Source organism: Rhagoletis pomonella, unplaced genomic scaffold (assembly GCF_013731165.1).
Source record: "Rhagoletis pomonella isolate Grant_MI unplaced genomic scaffold, Rhpom_1.0 Rhpom_scaffold_00003, whole genome shotgun sequence".
NCBI lineage: Eukaryota > Metazoa > Arthropoda > Insecta > Diptera > Tephritidae > Rhagoletis > Rhagoletis pomonella.
Genome location: NW_023458557.1, coordinates 12,231,041 through 12,239,180, shown reverse-complemented (window position 1 = coordinate 12,239,180; position 8,140 = coordinate 12,231,041).

Below are 8,140 nucleotides of genomic sequence, written 5' to 3'. Positions count from 1 at the left end.
GTTAACATCGATATTTTTGGACGAAGGGATCGTTTGCAAAGTTCTGTATGTAAATCGTCCACTTATGCTGAATATATAGCTTTGTCAGAAGCAGTTACAGAAATTATTTGTATAAAAGAAATTCTAAGAACTTTTGAAATAAATATTGAAACCCCAATCAGAATCTTCGAAGATAACTCTGGCGCTGTCCAAATTGCCAAGAATGGTAGGTTAGGTTGGGTTAGGTTGGCCGAAGCCATTTATTTCTTTCTTTCTGGTCACTCGACGCTTGGCTTTCTCCACCGGAGGATGCAGTATGAACTGCCGACTAAAATAGCCATCGCATCGCTCCGAGTCTGACGAAGCATGGTCGCCGAAAGAAATTTCGACTCGAACGAAGCCGTGCTTCGTTGGATGTGACAGTGACCTCACGGTTGACCAAAGCTTACTCACACCAGAGGTGAAGTTACAGGTCTTCAGATGCTCTTCCCATTTCTTCCACTTATGTACGTTTACTAGTTGCCGAATCTCCGCGTTGAGGTCCCTGATACGGGGATCTCCGGGATCGGCCTGACGAAGGCTATCACGCCCATCGGCTAGAACAGCCGCTTCGGCAGGGAAATTTGGACGTGGGTCCGTGATACATCCTGCCGGTACGAAGCGAGCTGCAGTAGCGGTGACAGCCCTGCGGAACAACTGTGCAACTTCGTCTTTTGGACCGCAGCTATCAATATGTCATGCCTTCCCCTGAAGACGGCTATCTCCTCGATCTTACTCTGAAGCCCGTTACAGGTAAATTGAAGGAGCTTCATGTGGTTCGGGAGACGTGTAGTGATGCAGGGTGTGAGGGATGTGCGTGGTCGTGTCGCAGTTGGCTGTGTGCGCTGCTGAGGTGTTTGCCGCCCTGTGGTGGTGGAGGGAAGCGTCGCAGTTGAGGTCTGCGCAACACGGGTCCTCGAAGTTCCTCGTCCAATCTCGCGTGATGAACGGCATTCACAGGGACGCAGTCTCGAGTTATGTAGACTCAAGACCTGTGAATGCCGTTCTAGGCACACAAACACCGGACATTGACGCGACGGACCTCCATCTGCCCAACTTCGCTCTGGCTACTGCAGCAGGCTAAACATCTACCTGAGTAGGTTAAATGCGGATGTGCCGAAGTGCCGTTAGTGGAACTCGACGACAACGACTGAGATAGCAACCGATCTGGGCGGGGTTGTTGCAGCCGCTACAACAACAACAACGAAAATCGATGTATGTTTGCAGGAAATATTAGTGGTGTTCATTTAAACATATAAATGTGCCTTTCCCATATAAGTATATTTTTATCCATTGCTTTATATAAACGAGTAAAAAAGAACCTTTGTTGCCCCTAATCGAGAAACTTGGGTCCGGTTTAGTTATTTGTACAATGATTTTCGGTTGTTGTGTCCAAACGCATAATCCGAATCCAAAAACTTTAACATCACATATAATCAAAGGATTAAAATTTTATTTAAAATAAATGCTTCAAATTTCCGAGCACTATCATATTAATAAATTCGGTTTGCACTATGCACTTTTTTTTGCGAATTTTGATGAGGGTTCTGTGCAAAAACACTTTGGATGGCGTAGCCGGTGTGATGTGCACAAGAAGTGTTTTATGCCTTTGACATGCGGAAGCCCTTCTTCTCCGGCAACACAGAAAGTAGAATTCTACTTAGTAAGGGCTATAATCCCTAAGCACGGCCGAAGTCAGAAGCAAGTGCAACAGGTGGTGGACCTAACAAAGTACATGTATTCAATGGTATGGAAGAAGCTGATATTGCATTAACTGGATTGAGAACCAGTTCTTCAAGCATAGGAGTAGTTCTGGCTTGTGGTTCAACAATTCAACCAGAAGCTGACATAGACGCGCCCATGGTTACTATGCCCGACAGCTCCGCGTATCTTTGTGAAATCATTCCCATAGCGCGCTCTTACTCCGCTGCTATAATTGCAAATGCAATAGAATCCACCGTTTTCTTCAAAATATGTAAAATCAAACAATTTTACTATAAATAAGCACTTCATGAGTGTTTTTTTAATTCCTTTCCACTTTGTTTTCCTTCATTCAGCTTTCTTCGAAAAACAACTGATAGCTGGCAATGCCGCACATGTTTCCGCAAGGGTTGCAGCATGTGGATTTTTCGTTTTTCATAGCGTTGGTACGAATTACGAATTACGAAAATTCGGGTTCTAGAATAAGGTGGTTTATGTTCCTATTTCTTGCTAAGCACTATCAAAAAGGGTTTTATGTAATTTACATAAATGTGATATAAGTAAATAATAATCTCACACACATGTGTATGTAATATTGCATAACAAGCCAATTAATTCAATTATTTATTTCTTTTGTTTTGTTAACTACGTTAAATAAACTGTTTTTATGAATTAATACATTTGTTTGTAATTTTTTACGGATTCGGCATCGGCATCGGCCGATTCTTTCCCCATAAGTCGATTAATCGGCATCGGTACTTGAAAAAAACTGGATTCGGTCGGACTCTACTAAAGTGTGTTGCGTGTATATGTACGAAAGTCCAGCGCAAGTGTATTTTCCCATTTCGTTCAATAAGTACTCCTTGCGTTGTACTCTACTCCCAACACATTGTTACTCTTTTTCCGTATACATACACTACTTGGCGTTGAGAGAGTAAATACTTGACGTACTTGCTATTACTCCACCAAAGTAGGTACTCTACTTTCTCTCATCGCGTACGAGAGATATTTGCTGCTGCCAAAAGGGAGTAGCAAATCTACTCCCTGTATATTTGTAGTACTGTAAGTAAAACAGGAGCTGACAGCCTGCCAGCTGAGCTATTCAAGTACGGCGGCGAGGAGTTGATAAGGTGCATGCATCAACTCTTGTGCAGAATATGGTCAGATGAACGCATGCCCGACGACTGGAAATTAAGTGTGCTCTGCCCAATCCACAAGAAAGGTGACCCCGCCATTCGCGCCAACTACCGCGGGATCAGCCTTCTAAGCATAGGTTACAAGATCTCATCGAGCGTATTGTGTGAAAGACTGAAGCCCACCGTCAATGAACTGATTGGGCCTTATCAGTGTGGCTTTAGACCTGGCAAATCCACCATAGACCAGGTATTCACAATACGCCAAATCTTGGAAAAGACCAGCGAGAAAAGGATCGACACTCACCACCTATTTGTCGACTTTAAAGCCGCTTTTGACAGCACTAAAAGGAGTTGCCTATACGCCGCTATGTCTGAATTTGGCATCCCCTCAAAACTCATACGGCTGTGTAAAATGACGTTGAGCAATACCACCAGCTCCGTCAGAATTGGAAAAGACCTCTCCGAGCCGTTCGCCACAAAACGGGGTTTCAGACAGGGCGACTCCCTTTCGTGTGACTTCTTTAATCTGATGTTGGAGAAGATAATAAGAGCTGCAGAACTGAACCGCTCAGGAACAATTTACTACAAGAGCGTGCAATTGCTGGCTTATGCCGATGACATCGACATCATCGGTAACAAAAACCGCGAAGTCTGTTCTGCCTTTTCCAAGTTGGATAGGGAAGCAAAGCGCATGGGTCTGGTGGTAAACGAGGACAAGACGAAGTATCTCCTGTCATCAAACAAACAGTCAGCACATTCGCGCCTTGGCACCCACGTCACTGTTGACAGTTACAATTTCGAGAAAGTAGAGAATTTCGTTTACTTGGGAACCAGCATTAACACCGATAATAATGTCAGCATTGAAATCCAACGTAGAATCACTCTTGCCAACAAGTGCTACTTTGGACTGAGTAGGCAATTCACGGGTAAAGTCCTCTCTCGACGTGCGAAAACCACGCTCTATAAGTCACTCACCATGCCCGTGCTGGTATATGGCGCAGAAGCATGGACAATGACAACATCCGATGAGGCGGCTCTTGGGGTGTTTGAGAGAAAGATTTTGCGTAAGATTTACGGTCCTTTACGCGTTGGCGACGGCGAGTACCGCAGACGATGGAACGATGAGCTGTATGAGCTTTGCAGCGATATGGACATAGTGCAGCGAATTAAAATACAGCGGCTCCGCTGGCTTGGTCATGTCGTTCGAATGGACATCGACGCTCCAGCTCTGAAAGTATTCAACTCGGAACCCGCTGGTGGTAGCAGAGGAAGAGGGAGGCCCCCACTGCGATGGAAAGATCAGGTGGAGAAGGACTTGGCTTCACTTGGCGTCAGTTGGCACAGAGGAGAAACGACTGGCGTGCTTTGCTGAACTCGGCCAAAATCGCTTAGGCGGTTACAGCGCCAAAAAAGAAGAAGTAAGTACTTGCGTATTAAATTTCAATTCTGGTTGTTACCCTACTAGTTGATATCGTTTGCGGCGCTGGTCAGTGAAATTGAAAGAGTAAAAATAGAATATGGAAATTGACGATGTAAGGAAATGTTTACGGCCTTATTTATAAAAAATAACGTAGATTTAGACAGTTGTTTAATGTGACATTTTCAAAAACTTTTGTATTCAAGCAGCTTTTTAAATCTATGTATGTGCTTATATTTTTATGAAAGTATTATTTCTCGTTTCTTAACCAACAAACTAGTTGTCAAAAACAACAACTTAAGCAATACTGCTATACGAAATAAAATTATTAGTGGCAAATCAAAATTTTGAAAAGTCCCGATTTTCACAATCGATAGTTGGACATGGTAGCGACGAGATGTACGTGCATTTTTTCTTAAGAGCTGCATACTGATTTAAGAGATTTTTTATAGAAGCAGATTTATTTTCCATTTATTGTGCGTAATTTTATATGAATTTTTAGTTTTTCTTGAGAGCCTTGTACATACATACGCAGCCATATAACTTGATTTCAAGAGAAACGAATTTTCGTTGGGCACGTGCAGAAGGCGCAACAGCTCAGTAACTGGTGCGATCGCACCTTCTGAACGCGTTGTTGCGTACTTCTGATCAACTGAATGCGTGTTAGATGATCGTAATATTTTTCTTATCATTTGAGACAACATGTTGGTGTGTACCTTTGAGAGTTGAATTTGACAGCTAAAACTATGATCCCATTGGCGTAATTTAGAGGTCAAACTAAGTAATTTCGCCTTGTAAAGTCTCTCAGTAAATTAAGTTGAAAGTACGTAGTTTATCTTAAACCAAGAACCAAATCACGAACAAATCAGTGTCGCCTCTAATTTTATCGATAATAATCGAAAAAAGTATTGTCCCATAACTGATATGTCATTGTGTTTGGGCGTTAAAAAATTACCACAAACAACTCAAAATATAAAAATATACGCAATTACTCACATTCGCGATCTCTTTTGGTTAAATAAACAATAACACAGGGTTGCTACAAAGCTGTCAAGGCAAATAAAGAATCGCGTGTATGAACGCACTTAATTTAGTGAGGTATTTTAAACGAAACTAAGTATTTTATGTTGGTAATGTGAACATAGTTTAATGTATGAAGTCGTTCAGAAGACGCATAACGAGCAACGGTTGCGCTCAACTGCTGCGCCTTCTGAACCTACCCATTGATAGCTTTTTTTTTTGATAACACTGTGCGACAGCTCAAATCGGTATTGAGTAAAACCAAATGCAAGAGATAGTTTTTGAATTTCATTGAATTTTTTTTAATAAATACTAAAATTAGAGGTGTATGAATGGCGAAGAAAAACTTTATCCGACTTTTTTAAATCGAAACTACATTTTCACATATGTACATATGTAAATGCATACATATGTAAATATGTATATTTAATATGAAATTGAAATTTTCATATCAATTTCCGCTATTTTCAAACCCATGGTTTCAATTGTACGCTAACGTCAGGGTTTTCCCCACAACTGGTTTTGCTGCAGTGGAGCGACAGAGCAAGCATGGATAACTAGGTATGAAACTCTTTTTCTCTTGAGAGCGCTGTCAAAGTGTGTATTTTTTATAACATTCTCTAGTAGAGCCACTGTAACGAAAATATGTGTGGGCATTTATAGAGAAATTTATGGATAAACTTTTGATTAAACACAACGAACAAAAGTTGCAATATTCTTCATATGTATTTTATATTTCACTGTTTATATTGCCAGGAAAATTGCGTTTAGTTACAAATACTGTTTTATAGTAATATTAAAAAATGCGGGAAGAAGAAATCCACTGAATTCAATGTGATGTATTTTCCACACATCTAGTGGTAGCTCGCCACTTCGCGTGTCATCTGTTTATCTGCCCAGGGATTGGCAGTGCTGCCAAGTACGAAAACGACTTCCTGGGCGCGCTCTCAGAAAAAATGAGACAGTTTCATATCTAGATATCCATGAGAGCAAGTGACGAGAAAAAATATATGCGGACACTTATATATGTATCTATGAACATACGTATCTATGCACATATGTAGCTACGTATGTGACAAGAGTGACAAGTGAAGTGAAGTGGACGCATAAAATTTAAACTCCGCGTTTTCAGTAATTTTATATTGGAAAAGCGCCGTTTTGTTACCCTAAAGTTCTGAACACATTGAAAACGACGAGCTACCGACCACAGCTTCCAATTTGTCATCTTTATTATCTAAGCGCTTTGTCGATTGACATAAAAGAAGAGCAAGAACCTTATCTGTCGCCAGAAAAATAGAAATAGATCTAATCTGGCCACAACCACAGCCGTCGCGTAGCCCGGTCGTCGCCAAAATAATTATCTACATAAGAGTACGTGTTAAAATAATTTGACAGCTGTGGTTTGTAGCTCGTCGTTTTCATTGTGTTCGGGCTATAAAGCGTGTTCGCAGCGAAGAAAACTGGCTACAGCAGTGAAAGAAAGTGTCACAAACGTAGCGGAGTCCAGATAAGTACTTTTATAGATTTATATAAAGAAGAAAATGTTCTTTTCTTTCCTTTTACCTTTCCTTTGTTAATCCAAAGAGAAAGCCCCAAATAAAAGAAAAATAAGAACAGAAAGTACTTTTGGCGCGCTAAACAGCTGATTGCGATTGCGAATTCAAGAAAGCAAAAAGCTGGAAATTTTGGTTAACTTGGTTAACTAACCTTTGGTAAAGCCTCTGTAAAAGCTTCCAAACCAAAGTCGCAAAACGCTAAGTTCGTTACAAAGCTTTTCGCAAAGCTTTCCACTAAGCTTAGCCCGGACACAAACCGAACGGTGATACAGCTTTTACCACGCAACCGGTGCAGTGGTGTGCAATAAAATAGCAGTGCGTAAAATTGCGTACTTGTTTCCACCAAAATAAACAGCTATATAAGTTAGGTCAAATTAAATTAAAATAAATTAGATTAAATTAAATTAATTTAAATTAAATTAAGTTAAATCGAATCAAACCAAATTAAATTAAATTATGTTAAATTAAATTAAATTAAATTAAATTAAGTTAAATTGAACCAATTTAAATTAAACCAAATTCAATTAAATTAAATTAAATTAAATTAAATTAAATTAAACTAAATTAAATTAGGTTAAATTAAATTAAATTAAATTATATTAAATGAAATTGGATTAAATTAAATTCAATTCAATTCAATTAATATAAATCAAATTAAATAAATTAAATTAAATTAGGTTAAATTAAACTAAGTTAAATTATTAAATAAGTAAATTAAAGAAAACTAAGCCAAAGTAAGCCGCTATAGCGAAACAATCTGTTTAAATAAACTAAACTTAATAAAACCAATTAAAAACAAAATATAATTACCTGTAAAAAAATAACAAATAAAAAAATACGAAGGTGTACTTTCACTTACTCACCCCGTGGTGAGGAAGTGATAAAAATTAAAAATGGATAAACCGAAGCAAAACCAAGGCACCGCGATCCAACCCCCGTCCGGGGCTAGTAGCCCCTTCCAGCGGAGAGGAATGATCCCACGATCTCCCGTACGTACCGCGTTACTGGCCACGCGACCAGCCAGTGACAATACGGATATCGCGAGTTCCAATTACGTGGTGGATTCTGCAGGGTCACCAGCAGCACACATGGATAGCGGAAATGCAGCTGACTCTCAGAGAATCCAATCAATAGAGAACTCTGCTGAAAAGTACAACGGCGCCTTCCGTATAATTGGGGAAAAGTTCGGGGGACTGAGGAAGATGATGGACAGCCAGAGGCACGTGAACCAGCAAATGAAGAACGTCCTAACCAGCACCTCGAAACTCTTCGAAATCGTTGAGAGTAATGAT